Source organism: Mesoplodon bidens, assembly GCF_964165515.1.
Source record: "Mesoplodon bidens genome assembly, chromosome: 7".
Taxonomy (NCBI): Eukaryota; Metazoa; Chordata; class Mammalia; order Artiodactyla; family Ziphiidae; genus Mesoplodon; species Mesoplodon bidens.
This window is the reverse complement of record NC_138164.1, coordinates 78,088,722-78,107,226: the sequence shown is the minus strand read 5'-3', so window position 1 is coordinate 78,107,226 and position 18,505 is coordinate 78,088,722. Positions and strand designations below refer to the sequence as shown.

General features: G+C 41.2%; 1 protein-coding gene across 1 annotated transcript in view; it reads right to left on the bottom strand.

Annotated features, from left to right (window-relative positions):
• Positions 1 to 18,505, bottom strand: part of MTNR1B (melatonin receptor 1B) — a gene marked incomplete at its 3' end in the record, with an annotated part of 45,821 nt that overhangs the window by 14,503 nt on the left and 12,813 nt on the right.

Here is an 18,505-nt window from a genome sequence, read left to right as displayed (position 1 = left end):
TAGTCTTAAGTCAGGGAGCCTGATTCCTCGAGCTCTGTTTTTCTATCTCAAGATTGTTTTAGCTGTTCGAGGTCTTTTGTGTTTCCATACAAATTGTGAAATTTTTTGTTTTGGTTCTGTGAAAAATGCCATTAGTAGTTTGATAGGGATTGCATTGAATCTGTAGATTGTTTTGGGTAGTAGAGTCATTTTCACAATGTTGATTCTTCCAGTCTAAGAACATGGTATATCTCTCCATCTGTTTGTATCGTCTTTAATTTCTTTCATCAGTGTCATAATTTTCTGCATACAGGTTTTTTGTCTCCTTAGGTAGGTTTATTCCTAGGTATTTTATTCTTTTTGTTGCAGTGGTAAAAGGGAGTGTTTCCTTAATTTCTCTTTCAGATATTTCATCATCAGTGTATAGGAATGCAAGAGATTTCTGTGCATTAATTTTGTATCCTGCTACTTTACCAAATTCATTGATTAGCTCTAGTAGTTTTCTGGTAGCATCTTTAGGATTCTCTATGTATAATATCATGTCATTTGCAAACAGTGACAGTTTTTCTTCTTCTTTTCTGATTTGGATTTCTTTTATTTCTTTTTCTTCTCTGATTGCCATGGCTAAAACTTCCAAAACTATGTTAAATAATAGTGGTGAGAGTGGGCAACCTTGTCTTTTTCCTGATTTTAGAGGAAATGGTTTCAGTTTTTCATCATTGAGAACAATGTTGACTGTGAGTTTGTCATATATGGCCTTTATTATGTTGAGGTAGGTTCCCTCTATGCCCACTTTCTGGAGAGTTTTTATCATAAATGGGTGTTGAATTTTGTTGAAAGCTTTTTCTGCATGTATTGAGATGATCATATGGTTTTTATCCTTCAGTTTGTCAATATGGTGTATCACATTGATTGATTTGTGTATATTGATGAATCCTTGCATTCCTGGAATAAACCACACTTGATCATGGTGTATGATCCTTTTAATGTGCTATTGGATGCTGTTTGCTAGTATTTTGTTGAGGATTTTTGTATCTACATTAATCAGTGATATTAGCCTGTTGTTTTCTTTTTTTATGACATCTTTGTCTGGTTTTGGTATCAGGCTGACAGTGGCTTCGTAGAATGAGCTTGGGAGTGTGCCTCCCTCTGCTATATTTTGGAAGAGTTTGAGAAGGATAGGTGTTAGCTCTTTTCTAAATATTTTATAGAATTCGCCTGTGAAGCCATCTGGTCTGGGCTTTTGTTTGTTGGAAGACTTTTTGTTTTAATATATTTATTCATTTATATATTTATTTTTGGCGGTGTTGGGTCTTTGTTGTTGCACACGGGTTTTCTCTAGTTGTGACGAGTGGGGACTACTTGTTGTGGTGTGCAGTCTTCTCATTGCAGTGGCTTATCTTGTTTTGGAGCACAGGCTCTAGGCACACGGGCTTCAGTACTTGTGGCATGTAGGCTCAGTAGTTGTGGCTCACAGGCTCTAGAGCGTAGGCCCAGTAGTTGTGGCACATGGGCTTAGTTGCTCTGCAGCATGTGGGATCTTTCCAGACCAGGGATCAAAGCTGTGTCCACTGCATTGGCTGGTGGATCCTTAACCACTGTGCGACCAGGGAAGTCCCTGTTGGAAGATTTTAAGTCATAGTTTCAATTTCAGTGCTTGTGATTGGTCTCTTTAAATTTTCTATTTCTTCCTCGTTCAGTCTTGGAAGGTTGTGCTTTTCTACGAATTTGTCCATTTCTTCCAGGCTGTCCATTTTATTGGCATATAGTTGCTCCTAACAATCTCTCATGATCCTTTGTATTTCTGCAGCATCAGTTGTTACTTCTCCTTTTCCATTTCTAATTCTGTTAATTTGAGTTCTTCTCCCTTTTTTTCTTGATGTGCCTGACTAATGGTTCAATTTTGTTTATCTTCTCAAAGAACCAACTTTTAGTTTTATTGATCTTTGCTATTGTTTCCTTCATTTCTTTTTCATTTATTTCTGATCTGATCTTTATGATTTCTTTCCTTCTGCTAACTTGGGGTTTTTTTTGCTCTTTTTTCTCTAATTGCTTTAGGTGTAAGGTTAGATTGTTTATTGGAACTTTTTCTTGTTTCTTTAGTTAGGATTGTTTTGTTATAAACTTCCCTCTTAGAACATCCGTTAGGATGTTCTAAGCATCCCTTAGGTTTTAGGTTGTCGTGTTTTCATTGTCGTGTGTTTCTAGGTATATTTTGATTTCCTCTTTGATTTCTTCATTATTCTCTTAGTTATTTAGTAGTGTATTGTTTAGCCTACATGTGGTTGTATCTTTCAGAGTTTTTTTTCCTTTAATTGATATCTATCTAGTCTCATAGCATTGTGGTTGGAAAAAATACTTGATATGCTTTCAATCTTCTTAAATTTACCAGGGCTTGATTTGTGATCCAAGATATGATCTATCCTGGAAAATGTTCCATGAGCACTTGAGAAGAAAATGTATTCCTTTGTTTTTGGATGGAATGTCCTATAAATATCAATTAAGTCTATCTTGTCTAATGTGTCATTTAAAGCTTGTGTTTCTTTACTTATTTTCATTTTCGATGATCTGTCCATTGGTGAAAGTGGAGTGTTAAAGTCCCCTACTATTATTGTGTTACTGTCAATTTCCCCTTTTATAGCTGTTAGCATTTGCCTTATGTATTGAGGTGCTCCTATGTTGGGTGCATAAATATTTACAATTGTTATATCTTCTTCTTGGATTGATCCATTGATCACTATGTAGTGTCCTTCTTTTCTCCTGTAATAGTCTTTATTTTAAAGTCTATTTTGTCTGATATGAGAATTGCTACTCCAGCTTTCTTTTGATTTCCATTTGCATGGAATATCTTTTTCCATCCCCTCACTTTCAGCCTGTATGTATCCCTAGGTCGGAAGTGTGTCTCTTGTAGACAGCATATATATGGGTCTTATTTTTGTGTCCTTCAGGCAGTCTATGTCTTTTGGTTGGAACATTTACATTTAAGGTAATTATCGGTGTTTATGTTCCTATTACCAGTTTCTTAATTGTTTTGGGTTTGTTTTTGTAGGTCTTTTCCTTTTCTTGTGTTTCCTGCCTAGAGAAGTTCCTTTAGCATTTGTTGTAAAGCTGGTTTGGTGGTGCTGGATTCTCTTAACTTTTGCTTGTCTGTAAAAGTTTTAATTTCTCTGTCGAATCTGAATGAGATCCTTGCTGGGTAGAGTAATCTTGGTTGTAGGTTTTCCCCTTTCATCACTTTAAGTATGTACTGTCACTCCCTTCTGGCTTGCAGGTTTTCTGCTGAAGTTCACCTGTTAACCTTATGGGGATTCCCTTGTATGTTATTTGTTGTTTTCCCCTTGCTGCTTTTAATATTTGTTCTTTGAATTTAATTTTTGATAGTTTGATTAATATGTGTCTTGCCATGTTTCTCCTTGGATTTATCCTGTATGGGACTCCCTGTGCTTCCTGGACTTGATTTACTATTTCCTTTCCCATATTAGGGAATTTTTCAACTATAATCTCTTCAAGTACTTTCTCAGACCCTTTCTTTTTCTCTTCTTCTTCTGGGACCCCTATAATTCGAATGTTTGTGCATTTAATGTTGTCCCAGAGGTGTCTGAGACTGTCCTCAATTCTTTTCATTCTTTTTTCTTTATTGTGTGGTAGTTATTTCCACTATTTTATCTTCCGGGTCACTTATCCATTCTTCTGCCTCAGTCATTCTGCTATTGATTCCTTCTAGAGAGTTTTTAATTTCATTTATTGTGTTGTTCATCATTGTTTGTTTAGTCTTTAGTTCTTCTAGGTCCTTGTTAAAATTTTCTTTTATTTTCTCTATTCTATTTCCAAGATTTTGGATCATCTTCACTATATTACTCTGAATTCTTTTTCAGGAGACTGCCTATTTCCTCTTCATTTGTTTGGTCTGGTGTGTTTTTACCTTGCTCCTTCATCTGCTGCTTATTTCTCTGTCTTCTCATTTTGTTTAACTTACGTTGTTTGGGGTCTCTTTTTCACAGGCTGAAGATTCATAGTTTCCGTTGTTTTTCATGTCTGCCCCTAATGGGTGAGGCTGGTTCAATGACTTGTGTAGGCTTCCTGGTAGAGGGGACTGGTGCCTGTGTTCTGGTAGGTAGGGCTGGATCTTGTCTTTCTGGTGGGCAGAGTCACATCTGGTGGTGTGTTTTGGGCTGTCTGTGAACTTAGTATGATTTTAGGCAGCCTCTCTGCTAATGGGTGAGGCTATGTTCCTGTCTTGCTAGTTTTTTGGCATGGGGTGTCCATTGCTGGAGCTTGCTGGCCATTGGGTGGAGCTGGGTTTTAGTGTTGAGATGGAGGTCTCTGGGAGAGCTCTCGCCAATTGATATTACGTGGTTTTGGGAGGTCTCTGGCGGTCCAATGTCCTGAACTTGGCTCTCCCACCTTAGAGGTTCAGGCCTGACACCAGGCAGGAGCACAAAGACCCTGTCAGCCACAAAGCTCAGAAGAAAAGGAAGAAAAAAAAAAGAAAAATGTTATTAAAATAAAAAAAATAATTAAAAAAAGAAGAGAGCAACCAAACCAATAAACAAATCCATCATTGATAACAAGCACTAAAAACAGCACTAAGATAAACATAAGTATCAGAAACTCTTCTGTCGCACACAGCAAACCCCAACTCTACAGTTGCTCCCAAAATCCACTGCCTCAATTTTGGGATGATTCGTTGTCTATTCAGGTATTCCACAGATGCAGGGTACATCAAGTTGGTTGTGGAAATTTAATCCACTGCTCCTGAGGCTGTACAGAGAAATTTCCCTTTCTCTTCTTTATTCGCACAGCTCCTGCAGTTCAGCTTTGGTTTGGGCCCCGCCTCTGCATGTAGGTTGCCCACAGGCATCTGTTTCCTGCACAGACAGGAGGGGGTTAAAGCAGCACCTGATTAGTGTTCTCTTGCTCCCTAATGCCAGGGAGAGGGAGGGGTACAGTAGTCATAATTGGAACACGGGGCAAGCCTGTGGTGGCAGAGGCCAGCATGATGTTCCAACAGCCTCAGGCATGCCGTGCGTTCTCCCAGGGAAGTTGTCCCTGGATCACAGTACCCTGGCAGTGGCAGGCTGCACAGGCTCCCAGGGGTGTGTGGATAGTGACCTGCGCTTGCACACAGGATTCTTGGTGGCAGTGGCCACAGCGTTAGCATTTCATGCCCGTTTCTGGGGTCCAAGCTGATAGTTGCGGCTCTTGCCAATCTCTGGAGCTTGCTTAGGTGGTGCTCTGCTTTCTGTGGGCATACAGTGAAGGAATCTCCTCTCCTTGCGCACCCCGAAACAATGGTCTCTTGCCTCTTCGGCAGTTCCAGACTTTTTCCCGGACTCCCTCCCAGCTGGCCTTGGTTCACTAGCCCCCTTCAGGCTGTGTTCACGCCGCCAACCCCAGTCCTCTCCCTGGGATCTCACCTCCAAAGCCCGAGCCTCAGCTCCCAGTCCCCACCTGCCCTGGCGGGTGAGCAGACAAGCCTCTCAGGCTGGTGAGTGCTGGTCGGCACTGATCGTCTGTGCAGGAATCTCTCCGCTTTGCCCTCTGCACTCCTGTTGCTGCGCTCTCCTCCATGGCTCCAAAGCTTACCGCCTACACCCCCGTCTCCGCCACTGAAGGGGTTTCCTAGTGTGTGGAAACTTTTCCTATTTCACAGCTCCCTCCCAGAGGTGCAGGTCCTGTCCCTATTCTTTTGTCTCTGTTTTTCTCTTTTTTCTTTTACCCTAGCCAGGTACATGGGGAGTTTTTTGCCTTTTGGGAAATCTGAGGTCTTCTGCCAGCATTCAGTAGGTGTTCTGTAGGAGCTGTTCCACATGTAGATGTATTTTTGATGTATTTGTGGGGAGGAAGGTGATCTCTACATCTTACTCCTCCATTATCTTGAAGGTCCCCCTGAAGCATATTTAAAATAGACTAAAAATATTTTAAAAATTGCACAAAAATATCCAGGTGAAAATTGCATTTTGACTACTATAAAATAGATCAAAATTCTTGTAGTTAAATCTTTGTGCTTATCTTTAATTACATTACTAATATAAATTCTTGGAAGTTAACTACTGTTTCAAGTTGTGTGCACATTTTCTCCCAAATTTTTATTTTTAAAATATTCAAATGTAGAGAAAAAACAAAAGAATAGGACAATAAACATATAACTTTCACCAAATTCATTTCACCACATTTGCTTTATCTCTCCCTATAATTTTATTTTGGAAAGTATTAAATACTACAAACATGATGTTTCACCCTTGTCTACTCCAGTTCACATCTCCTACGGACAAAAGTCACTAACCCTTTAACCACAACACTAGTAGCATGCCCCAACTTTTGACATTGATTCAGAAATGTTACCCAAATTTCCACAATTATCCTCCAAATTCCTGTTAGCTGTCACCCGCATTTCCAGGATTCAATGACAAGTTATGCATTACATTTGGTTGCCATGTTCTTTTTGTCTCCTTTAATTTGGAATAATCCCTTTGCTTTTTATTTTCTTTCACAATGTATTTTTTATCTACTGCTATATAATAAATTACCCCAAACTTAGTGATTTAACTCCAAACACTTGTTAACTCACATTTTCTGTGTGTTAAGAATTTGAGAATGGCTTAAACATGCAGTTCTGGTTTGGGGTTGGTCATGAGACTGCAGTCATAAGTCACTTGAGGATGCAGTCATCTGAAGGCTTGAGGCTGAGGGCTCACTTCCAAGGTGGCTTATTCACATGGTGGACATGATGCTCTGGCTGTTGGCAAGAGGTCTCAGTTCCTCACTACATGGACCTCTCCACAGGACTATTTATGTGTCTTTCACATGACATGGTGATTACCTTCCTCCAGAACAACTAAGAATATACAAGGCAGAAGCCACAATGTCTTTTATGACTTGGCTTTGGAAGCCATACATAGTCAATTCTGCAATACCCTATTATTTACACAAGTCAGCCCTAGTCAGTGTGAGAGGGGACTATACAAGGGCATGGATACCAAAAAGCTAGGATCACTGTGTGTGGGGGGCATCTTAGATGGTGGCTATCACACATGACATTGACATTTTGAAAAGTCCATGCCAACTGTCTTATAGGATACGACACGTTCTAGAGTTGTCTGATTGTTTTCTTCTAACTAGATTCAGATAATGTGTATTTCCCATTGTATTATATTTGGAGATGCATAATGCCGTTTGTTCTCTTACTGGGTCATGTTAAGTTTGGCTACATAGTTGAGATATGCACACTAAGTTTTTGACTCACTATTACCTTCTTGACCATCTCTCTTGGCAAGGCATCAAAATCACACATGCCAATGTCTGGGCTGATTTCTCCACCAAAAAATGGAAAGTTTCCTTGTATTTTGGTTACTGAACCAAACTTTGGTCTTCTTACCCAAGCAGCACAGAAAAGCCAATCTATTGACACTGGGTTGTGGTGAAGGAAAGTAAAGCATTTATTACAAGGTACCAAGCAAGGAGCATGGGCAGCAAATGCTCCAAAGGCCTGAGCTCCCAAATGGCTTTTGGGGAAGGGTTTTTAAAGGCAAGGTGAGGGAGAGGGTTGCAAGGTGCCTGATCAGCTCATGGATATTGATTCTTCTAATTGGTTGGTGGTGAGGTCACTAGATGGCATTTGGGGAATCTTAATTATCAACCTTCTAAACTGGTCTGGGATCTATGTGCTGGTGGGCAACAGTTAAGTCCTTCCACCTGGTGGGGCTTTTTAGTATATGCAACACAACTCAAGGATATGGCTCAGGATTTTACCCATAGCTCATAAGGAGGAACTAAATGTCCTTGACTTTGTTTTATGGCTAAACAATTATTATTTTGTCTTGACTGTTTTCCTTTGTTTCTGCATTTTCTCACTTCTCTGATTAAATTTGTCTTTGGAACTTGGGGGAGGCCTAGGAGGCTAAAGTTTTTCTACAAAGAAGAAGCAGGGGAAAGGGGTGGGGAAGGGAATGTCTGTCCCCAGGAAGTTCCCACAGGGTCGTGCTCGGTTTCATTTTTACACTACTAATCTTTTAGTTAGCAACAACCAGCTCTGTGTGTGTGTGTGTGTGTGTGTGTGTGCTGTGGGGAGTGGGGTGTTTGATGTTGATATCGATGGACATTCTGAACTGAAGAATGCCATTTCAGTAGGGAAGAGGTGAAGGGACACACCAAGGAGTGAACTCTGTTTTATTTTTCTTTGTATTCTGATTACCTTATACAATGTTAGACAAATACGGAAATAGGCACTTAATAAACATGTGTTGAATAAATGCAAAAACAAACAGGAAAGGAAAGAAACCAGGAGAAGTAGAAAGGCACTTTCTAATTTATAAAAATGTAGAAACCAAAATATTACTTTCCACCAAAATAAATGATTAAGTCCCTCGGAAGTGCAGCCCCTCCCATTCCCATCTCAGGGTAGTTTAAGTCTTCCATCCCTCCTGTCCTCAGGCCCTGCCACCATGAGGGCTCTGACTTCTGACAGTCCAAGTCTACAGTCTCCATGCTTCTTTAGAAAGCACACTACATTCTAAACCCACTTTTCCTTTTCTGTACCATGATGATAAACTGCTCGCATTGCATCTTGAGTCTTGCTTGACCACTTAGTCACCCCAGGAAGGAAGTAAAGTATTGAGTAATGATATTTTCTTAATGGTGAGAGCCACGGTAAATGGAATTGCCTGAGCTAATCTGAATGCACTTCTGTGTTCAGAATTACCCTCTCACATTCAATTCCATTTTCAATTCATTTTCTCTGTGCCATATTGATTCATGAGACCTCCCTGTTAGTTGCATAAAACTGTAGTAATGTGTCCCATGGTGAACAAAATAATTAAAATGGAAGGTCTCAGTTTGTAACAACCTTTTCTATTAGAGAAAAAGAATGTGGAAAAGCACCAGGTACCATGGAGTTAAATGCCCCCTCTTCAAGCCTACCTCAGTCAACACCCTATTACCAAGCTAAGCTGAGTCAGTGGAGGATGACCCTCTTAAACATTTTCTTTCTCTGATCCATTCATATAAATGCAAGAACTGAGAAGCCAGAACAGAGCAGAAAGAAGAAATGAAAGGAAGGAAGGAGGGATTTACCAAGACTACTGTGTCCAGGCACCATCACACAAGGTATTAATACCTCACTTGAGAGATGTGGGTGGAAGGGCATTAATAACTTGCTCAAGGCCTCAGGTAGTCAGGAAGTGTCAGGTGGAATTCCAAAGCTAGGTTCTCTCTGCTGCCAAAGCCAGTGCCCTGAATATCACACCATCACACTATTATGCCTTTTTTCACAAATTGGGATAAAAAGCCCTACACCTCCAACTTTTGGGGGCTTATCTCCCATACCTCCACCTGCCCAACACAGTCATACACACCCTGAACTTCAGTCATAGTAGACGATTCTCTAAATACACGATACACTTTAAAGTTATCGAAGGGTGTATATGTACAATGGAAATGAAATGAGGATCTCAAAGAGATATCTGTGTCCCCATGTTCATCACAGCATTATTCACAGTAGTCAAGATATGGAAACAACCTACCTGTCTGTTGACAGGTGAATGGATAAAGAAAATGTGGTGTATGTGCACAATGGAATATTATCTAGCATTTAAAAAGAAGGAAGCCTTGCCATTTGCAACAACAAGGGCGAACCTGGAAAGCATTATGCTAAGTGAAATAAGCCAGGCATAGAAAGACAATACTGCATATCTCACTTATATGTAACTAACCTAAATGTCAAATTCATAGTAGCAGAGAATAGAATAGTGATTACCAGGGCTTGTGGGGAAGAAGGAATGGGGAAATGTTGGTCAAAGGGTATAAAGTTTCAGTTATGCAAGACAACTATGTTCTGGAGATTTAGTGTACAGCAAGGTGACTACAGTAAACAACACTGTAATTTATATTTGAAATTTGCCAAGAGGGTACATCATAAGTGTTCTTGCTACAAAAATAAAAATGGCAACTATGTGAGATGACAGATATGCTATTTAGTTTGATTGTGGTGATTACTTATTACACTATATATACCTATGTCAAAATATCAAATTGTATACCTAATTGTATGCAATTTTATCTGTCAATTACAGTTCATTAAAACTGGGGAAAATTTATCTGACAATGTTTGACAGGTAATATGGTTACATTCAAAAAGTATATCAAGAACATCCTCCTGTCCACTTCTGCACCCCACCTCCCAGTTTCCCTCTTCTGAGTCTACACATTTTGTTTCTTGTTCCTTTTCAGAGACATCTTATGAATACATTGCTGCATATTTCTGTTTATTCTTTATTCTATTTTGTCCACTTTATTTACATAAATAGTGGTCTTCCCTACCTGCTGTTCTGCACCTTGTGCTTTTCCTTTATACTATATCTTGGAGATCATTCTATATCAAATTATAAGGAGACTTGTCATTCTTTTATGGTGCCATACTGTTGCATCGTAGGACAACACTGATGTTTCTTTTCACAGTCCCCTGTGACATACATTAAATTGTTTCCAATCTTTTGCTACTACAAACAATGTTGCAATAATTAACCTAGTATGTTTTGCACACGGATGAGTTTTCTCTAGGACAACTCTCTAGAAGAGGAATTGCTAGATGACACGTCGGTGCCTTTGTAATCATGAGAGATCTGCCAAACTGTCCTCAGTAGGGCTCAGCCAACCTTACACTACAACCAGCAACACACAAGAGGGTTTGTTTCCAGCACTGCTGCCCGCATGGTAGCATATACATTTTTTAATCATTGGCAATCTGATAGGTAAAGAAATCAGACTATACATCTCAGGCATCTGTGCCATTGATTTCGCAGATTCCTCTGCCTCTCACACCCAGCTCCCTCTGACTGGTGGCCTATCTACTCTGAGCAAGCAGAGGACATGTTCCCACAGCACGTTGTCCTTTCTGTTATTACATGCTCTACATTATTTGTTTAGGTGTCTATCTTCCTGACTATTAATTTCTCTAAGACAGGAGCCTTAATCACCTTGGGGTCCTCAGCACCCAACACCAGGCCTAGCCCATATGTACTTGTTTAATGAACACTAAAAATATTTTGGTTGCATATGAGTCGGTGACAAAATTAGCACACTAGATTTTCGTAGTTTGAAGTACTTTCTCCTCTCTGATATATTTGGGTGATGTCCTGCCATACTGGAGCCTCTCTGCATCAGGAGCCTCCCCTGCTTTGCCTCTTAGTACCCATTCTGTGCAGACAACATGGAGATGGTGACTGGGAAAGAACTGTAGAGTCCATCATCAGACCTGACTCCATGCTTCCTGGAAATGGTCTGGTTTTGACTTCTGAATGCATGTGAGCAAACTGGAAAAATACTAAATCCTTTCTGCTGTCATGACTGCCAGGCTTCAAGGGAACTCACCCCATCCAAGACTTAACTAGAAAGGTGTTATAGCTTTAATATTTCAGCCATTGCAAATTTCTCCCAATTTTCCTTGCAAATGTTCATCGCTTAAATAAAAGGATATATTATTGTCTGATAGAACAAGGCAGATTGCTTTTAACTGCAACCATGGAGCTAGTTTGTACAATAAATATGAATTTTAGGTTCATGAGAACCACTCCTGACTACCCTGAAAAGGAAATGAATGTGACTTTATCACCAACTCTGTCCATTTTTCTTATTATGCGATGTGTCTTCCTCCTAGCCTACTTCTAAGCTAGGTTAAATGAAGAGAAATGATGATGTATCACATCTATTTACCTTAATTTCATTGTTTCTCATCATAAGCCATTTATATGAGAATGGACATTAATTAATTCCACCTTCATCTATCATGTAGCTCAACATTTAATCTAGTCTCATGTATCAGATAAAAATATAGTATTCTAAATTCTGGAGTTTTTATCTTGAGTGAAAAAGGAGGTCATAAATCTAAGACAGCACTTGTGTCTCTTCCTTTTGCCTGCCACTCCATCAACTGTAAGTAGCTACTGGCTTCAGGAAAGTTCAGGAGACAGAGCCATCAAGATTGATGGACTTAATGTGGAGGTGTGTGTTACTGTGACCAGACTCTCGGTTCCTAATGACTCTCAAAATATGAAGTCTATTCTGAGGAATATTATCAGAAATTCTAGAAGCCTTCACTTTGAGTCAATACTATTTCTAATATTTCTTTATTATTGTGGATTCCTTTTTTTGAGCCGCAATCCAGACCAAGCACATCCTGACTCTACAGCTTTGGAGAGCCAACCAAGAGGTTAAGGTCTGTAGCACTTTCTCAATTACCTGGAATGGCACCAACGTCTACCTGTGTTCCCTCCCTACAGCCTTCTTACCCAGAGCTCAGAACACTTGACCCTCAAGTGTAGGCTTGGACCTACCCCTCACACTGCTCAGTGGTCATGTTATAAGTGAGTGGATCTCTTATCTCTGTTCTAAAACTGGGCTCTGCCTTTTCCTTTACAGGTCCATGGCTGTGGCCCTGTCATTCTCCCTGACTCAAGTTTATGTGTCCTCTGAAGGTTCTCATTTGCTCTTGTCACCTCCCTCTGCTCCACCCTAAGGGCTGAGACCCTTCCCTTGCACTTGAGGCTTTGGCTAGGCCTCTGATTGCTGCTGCCAAGCACATTCCAGCCTACACTCCTAGCCAGCCACCCGGGGGTAAGCATATCCTGTACATCTCTGGGACCACAGACACTGGCGGTTTGCCTCAACCTGTTACCTCTCACCATTGTCCTTGAATACCTGATTCTAGGTGTTGGATGTACTTCTTCCCAGTCCTATCAATGCAACAACATCTCCCTCACCCCATCGCTCTGTTAGTACATGCAGATCCAAAGAGTTCATCCAGACCCTGCTCTGTCTGTTCTCTTTTGCTGTGGTTAAGCCATCTTTGCCCAGTGATATCATGATAGATGACAAGTCCTAGCCATGTAGTAGACTTAAAAACATTTTTGGGAAATTTCCTGGTGGTCCAGTGGTTAGGACTCTGTGCTTCCACTGCAGCGGGCACTGGTTTGATCCCTGGTCAGGGAACTAAGATCCTGCATGACGTGCAGCATGGCCCTCCCTCAAAAAAATTTTTAAATCTTTAATTGTTATTAAATAAGACATCCTCACATTGAAAAAACCAATAAAGAAGTAAAGTGTAAACTGAGGGTCTCTCTCCTTCAACCACAGTCCATCCTTTTCTCCAAAGGTAAAAATTTGGTAAATATATCTCGAGACTTTTTATTGTGTGAAACACATTATAAGCAGATGAACACACATAAAGAAGATATATTTGGGGGGGGGAATGATACCATACTATACATGATTATCTTCAATTTGTTGTTGTTTTTCATAATGGACAGAATTCCATGTTGGTATGTAAATCTATCCTTGAACACCTACATAATATCCCACAGTTTGTATGTACTATTTTCTAGTTAGCCATAATTCTGTTGATATAGAATCCAATTTTTCAGCACTACAAATAATGAGGTGATATACATTCTCATACCAATGGTACAAATCGTCCCACAAGTTAAATTGTTAGGTACGTACATTTAAAAGAGAAAGAGACAATGGAGCAGCTGATCATGCAGTTGGAGAGAAAGGCAAGGAAAAAATCATGAAGAGCTTGTGAAATTCATAAATGTGAAGACATACAAGAATGATTTTCATAGGAGGATGAAATAACCATTTGTACATTTTGGAAAAATCACTTTGGCTGGATTATGAAAAAGAGATTAGAAGGGAGTGAGATTAGAGCCACAGCAATATTAAAAGATTGTTGCCACATAACATCCAGGCTATTGTGATATGTATATATGTGGAGGGGGGGTTGTTCACACATCATGCAATAGGTTAAATAGCCCTTCAAGCTACATTAATAATGATTCATCATTTTAAAAGGCAAAATAATTAATTCACAAATACATTGCTAGTGTATTGATTTTTATCGGTAATGAGGTAAAGCAGTCAACAAAGTATGTACATAAATAGGAAATTGGGCAATAAAAGTTGCCTATAAATAAACTCCTAGAAAGATTTTTCTGAGTCACCAAAATAAAGGATACTTAATCTCAGGCTACATTTTAAATTCCATCCAACCTAATCTTCTCCCTGGATGAAATTTTGAGAGGGGACATCGATAATTTTGAGGTCTAAAACACGACTTTAGATCCAATCAGTTCTAAACAATGATTCTGGCTATGGTATTGGGATAACTGGTGAGGCAGGCAGTGCCCTTCAAGGGCTCTTGAAAGGGGCTCCAATCAGATTGGGGTAGGGGGTGTTCCCCACTTAAGCAGCAGGGATCTGAAAGCCAATATGCTTAGAAAATAGTTCATCTCCACTTGGCCCTCAGGATACAACCCATTTTCCCTCTGCATTTTCTTACAGACTAAGAAAGAACACGGGCATTTCCTTTTGTGCTAGAAATGTTCACCATTGTCTTTACGCAAATTTTTATTTTATATTCATTTAATATCAATTGATCAGTTAATATTTGGCGAGAATCAAAGAAACACCCCTGAACTGGTTCTAACCTCCAGCTGGAAAATTTTCAGTAATTCATGAGCAGATATCGTCTATCTCAAGATACTAAAATCTCAAGGGAAGAGAATTAGACGGGAAATCTGAGGCTAAATCAAATGGGAGTCATTGGGCAGGTTTGCATCGTCTACCTTTCCTGATAATGGTTCTGCTACTTGTCACAGGATGTGGTTGTTATAGTGACAGCATAGAGGATTGGGGGGAGTAGAGAGGGCAAACTTGGACAGCAGAGTGAAATGTAGCAAGGTAAAAGAGCTGTGGGCATATGTGCTTCTTCTCATTTAACCTTGCTCAAGTCTTAAGACATCCATAGCCTGCTGCCATGATGAGGCTAAGAAGACCTTGGATTGGCTCCTTTATCCTCCCTGTCACTGACATGCAGGCATTCATGCGGGTTGTGTCCCACTGCGCCTGACGCCTTCCACTCACTTTTGATGATGTTTCTGTCATTTCCCCCAGCCATGCTATCTTGCTTCCATCACAACCACTTCAGCAGTACATCAACCCTTGTCTGTTTATGCTTAAGCTTTCATTAGAAACAAGGTGTCTAGATACTGTGTAGTGTGCTGTCACCTGTTTTCCCCCAGCAGCATATCCAACTAAACCTGAGCTCCATTCAGGCAGGATCACCACTACATAAGGCACCCAGCACAGTGCCTGGGACACATTTCAAGGGGGATTTATAATAAAGGGAGGAAGTAGATAAATGTTTCAACACACTAAACCAGAGTTACAAAAGATAGAAAAGAGAAAGACAGCTATAACAACAGGACAGGACTATCCCAGGATACCTAACCTGATGAGCTTTGGTGTGTGGATTTTGTGTGTGTGTGTGTGTGTGTGTGTGTGTAAAGAATACAAAACAGACTAAAAAAGAATCACCAAAGACTTTGAAAAGAACTAGAAGTAGCCAATTTGGTAAAGCCAAATGCAATTCTGAATTTTAATGGAGGTCTAACTTTTATACTTTTTGCCTAAAAGGAAAAAAAATAAGGATTTTACATTCCCTTTGACTTGTTCTCCTTAAACATTTTGGAAATCTTTAAAAGCACTTTTAGAATGAGCTTGTTGTGCCCTGGTCATGTGCAAGGCCCAATGTTGGCATCTTCAATTGAAATATAGGAGGCACTGAAGACAGTGACAAAATAAATATATAAACAGCTCTAATATGAGGCAAAGTAAAGGAGGTAACAGGAAGAATGTGTGTATCCAGGGGGATGGCATTTCAGAGAAGGGAGAGGCCTCAGAGCTTGAGGGAAACATGCATAACCATGTGTGATCATGGTCTCTGAGAAAGATAGGATTCAAGCAGGCAGTGCAGGCAAAACACAGGGAATCCTGTCTAGTGGTGGACCTCAGATGGTTGGGTTTGGCTTGATGCTTGTCAGCTCTGCAGAAGATCACCAGAAGGCCTCTTGGTCAAAGCTAAGTTCATGCAGCCGGCTGCAGGAAGGGAGAACACCACATTGACAGACTTAGTAGTATCTCAGAAGGGGGAGGTCAGGGAGGGCATTTGTAAGGTTTGGGGGGTCTGCGTTTAAGTGGTTTAAGGTGAGTCTTTCACGATGGATAATTAATTCGAGGTAACAAGTTTTGTGACATAATAGTTTAGGAATAGCAAGTCTTGATAAGTAAACGGTTGCCTATTAGGAAGCTTTCTAAGGTGCTCAATATATTAAAAAATAATACTCTAGTTTCAGGAAAAGGTTTGTAAAGCACATGAGTTTTCTCTCACTCTTGCTTACCATCGTTTCTCCTGCATTATATATGAAGTTCTAGGGATGGGACAACTACTTTGCTGAACAAACTTGTGCCAGGCCCTTGACTACCTGCAGTCATCAATTCTCCCCGTGAGCATTGCAGGTGGTTATTATCCTCCACATTTCACAGATTAGGAGCCTGAGGACCCTCTGATGCGGGTCAGAGAATTTAGACAATGAGTAAGTTCTCACTGCTGGTAAGTGGCAGGTCAGTATTGAATTCCAGATCTGTTTGATCGCCAGCCCATGCTGCCTTTCAGAGGCTCAGTGCACAAACCCAAAGTGCAAAGGGTCCCTCGGCATCTCCACCTCCATAGCAGCGTGCCTTCATCCTTCTGATCCTTCCTCAAGGGACAGGCTGCTCCTGGTGACCAGCTAAGTGTCCCCCTTGGAGAGGCCTTCTACCCACACCTCTCCTCTTGCAGCACAGCGATCCTGTTGTTTATTGCTGCTACTGTCACAACCCCTGACACTCTCCACCCACGCTCCACCACCACCTTTGGCTACATTCACGAGCACTTTCTCTGGATGAGGCTTGTCTAAGTGCTCTGCAAACCGTGTTACGTTGGGTTCTCACAGAAAGCCTTGCAGGGGGATGGGGAGTGAGGCATTTGAAGGACTATTTCAATGTAAACCTTTAATGGGTTGAATTCTTCCATTTCTCTTGCAAGCATTTGACTTCAGGTGGACAGAAGCCAGCATGACTGGTTCTGACAGATCCACCGTATCATTTTCTTGCAGTTTTCCCTTGTATCAGTGGATTTTCTCTAAACCTAGAGACCATAGTTTTCACATTACCCGGGATAGTCTGATTTGGACATATTGTCTTTACAGAATCATTAACAGTTCCTCTCTCATTTCCAAAAGCATATGGTCATCCTACCTAAATCTGCCTTTGCAGCTAAGGAGCAAGGCTGTAGGGCTCACCGCAGTCTGTAAGTTCGCGCTGGTCTCAGAAAGCCTTGCCCAGTGGCAGCATCTTTGCAACCAGCAGGTGCATCCCAGCTGTTTTCTTCTCCTGGCCCAGGACAGGCTTTGTTCAGATGAGTGATGCTAACTGTGTGTGTGCACAGTGGCTATCTCCGCACCTGATGGGTCAGGCTAGCCCAGGAGTGGGCTAGAATTCCTCTTCGTATGATGAAGATGAAAATGACGTGATTTGCAATCCATGCTAAGGAAAACAGATGGCCAAAGGAACACGAGGGCTGGGGAATTTTCATGCCCCGCATCAAGACGAATTTCCCTGTTTCTTTAAAATGCATTCATCATCAACAGCAGTGTACGGGCTCAGGCTGTGGGCTGTTGGCGGTACAGAACCTGATTTGGAAATTGCAACTTGGTCCAACGTTAAGAAAGTTCTGCTTTTTTTTTTTTTTTTTTTTTTTTTGCGGTACGCGGGCCTCTCACTGCTGTGGCCTCTCCCGTTGCGGAGCACAGGCTCCGGACGCGCAGGCTCAGCGACCATGGCTCACGGGCCCAGCCGCTCCACGGCATGTGGCATCTTCCCGGACTGGGGCACGAACCCGTGTCCCCTGAATCGGCAGGTGGACTGTCAACCACTGCGCCACCAGGGAAGCCCAGTTCTGCTCTTTTAAACTCCCATACACAATTAGAAAAATGTGCTACCATAGCTATTAAAGAGAATTTAGCCCCTGAGAAGGGGATTATTGGGAACAAAGAGCCCACTCAGAGATACTCTGGATAATGAAGCAAAGTTAAGAGTACTTTGAAGAAAAAAAGATGCTTGCATAGAGATAATCTAAATTGATACCCATGTCAGTATGCCTGCCAAACAAATAGGTATCTTATGAGATATTTACACAGAGGAGCTTTCCATGATACGGACCTTATTTTCAGCAGTCACATGACGTGTCTAACTAGTCTAGTCTTACATTACTCCTGTGGTGGTGGGCAGATGTGATTGTTCGATTTTATAGATGGGGAGACTAAGGCTTGGAGCGTGCCCTGGATTCTTCCATGTGAACTGACACCTCCTGCTGGGGGCCAGCTCCTCCATCCCCCCCCTTCACTGCCCCTCTCTACCACAGAGGTGTGGAGACCAAAATAGTCAGGGGTTTAGAAGGAAAGCCTAGAAGAGTTTTCTCCTTGCTTTTTTTTTTTTTTTTTGCGGTACACGAGCCTCTCACTGTTGTGGCCTCTCCCTTTGCGGAGCACAAGCTCCAGACGTGCAGGCTCAGCGGCCATGGCTCACGGGCCCAGCTGCTCCGCAGCATGTGGGATCTTCCCGGACCGGGGCACGAACCCATGTCCCCTGTATC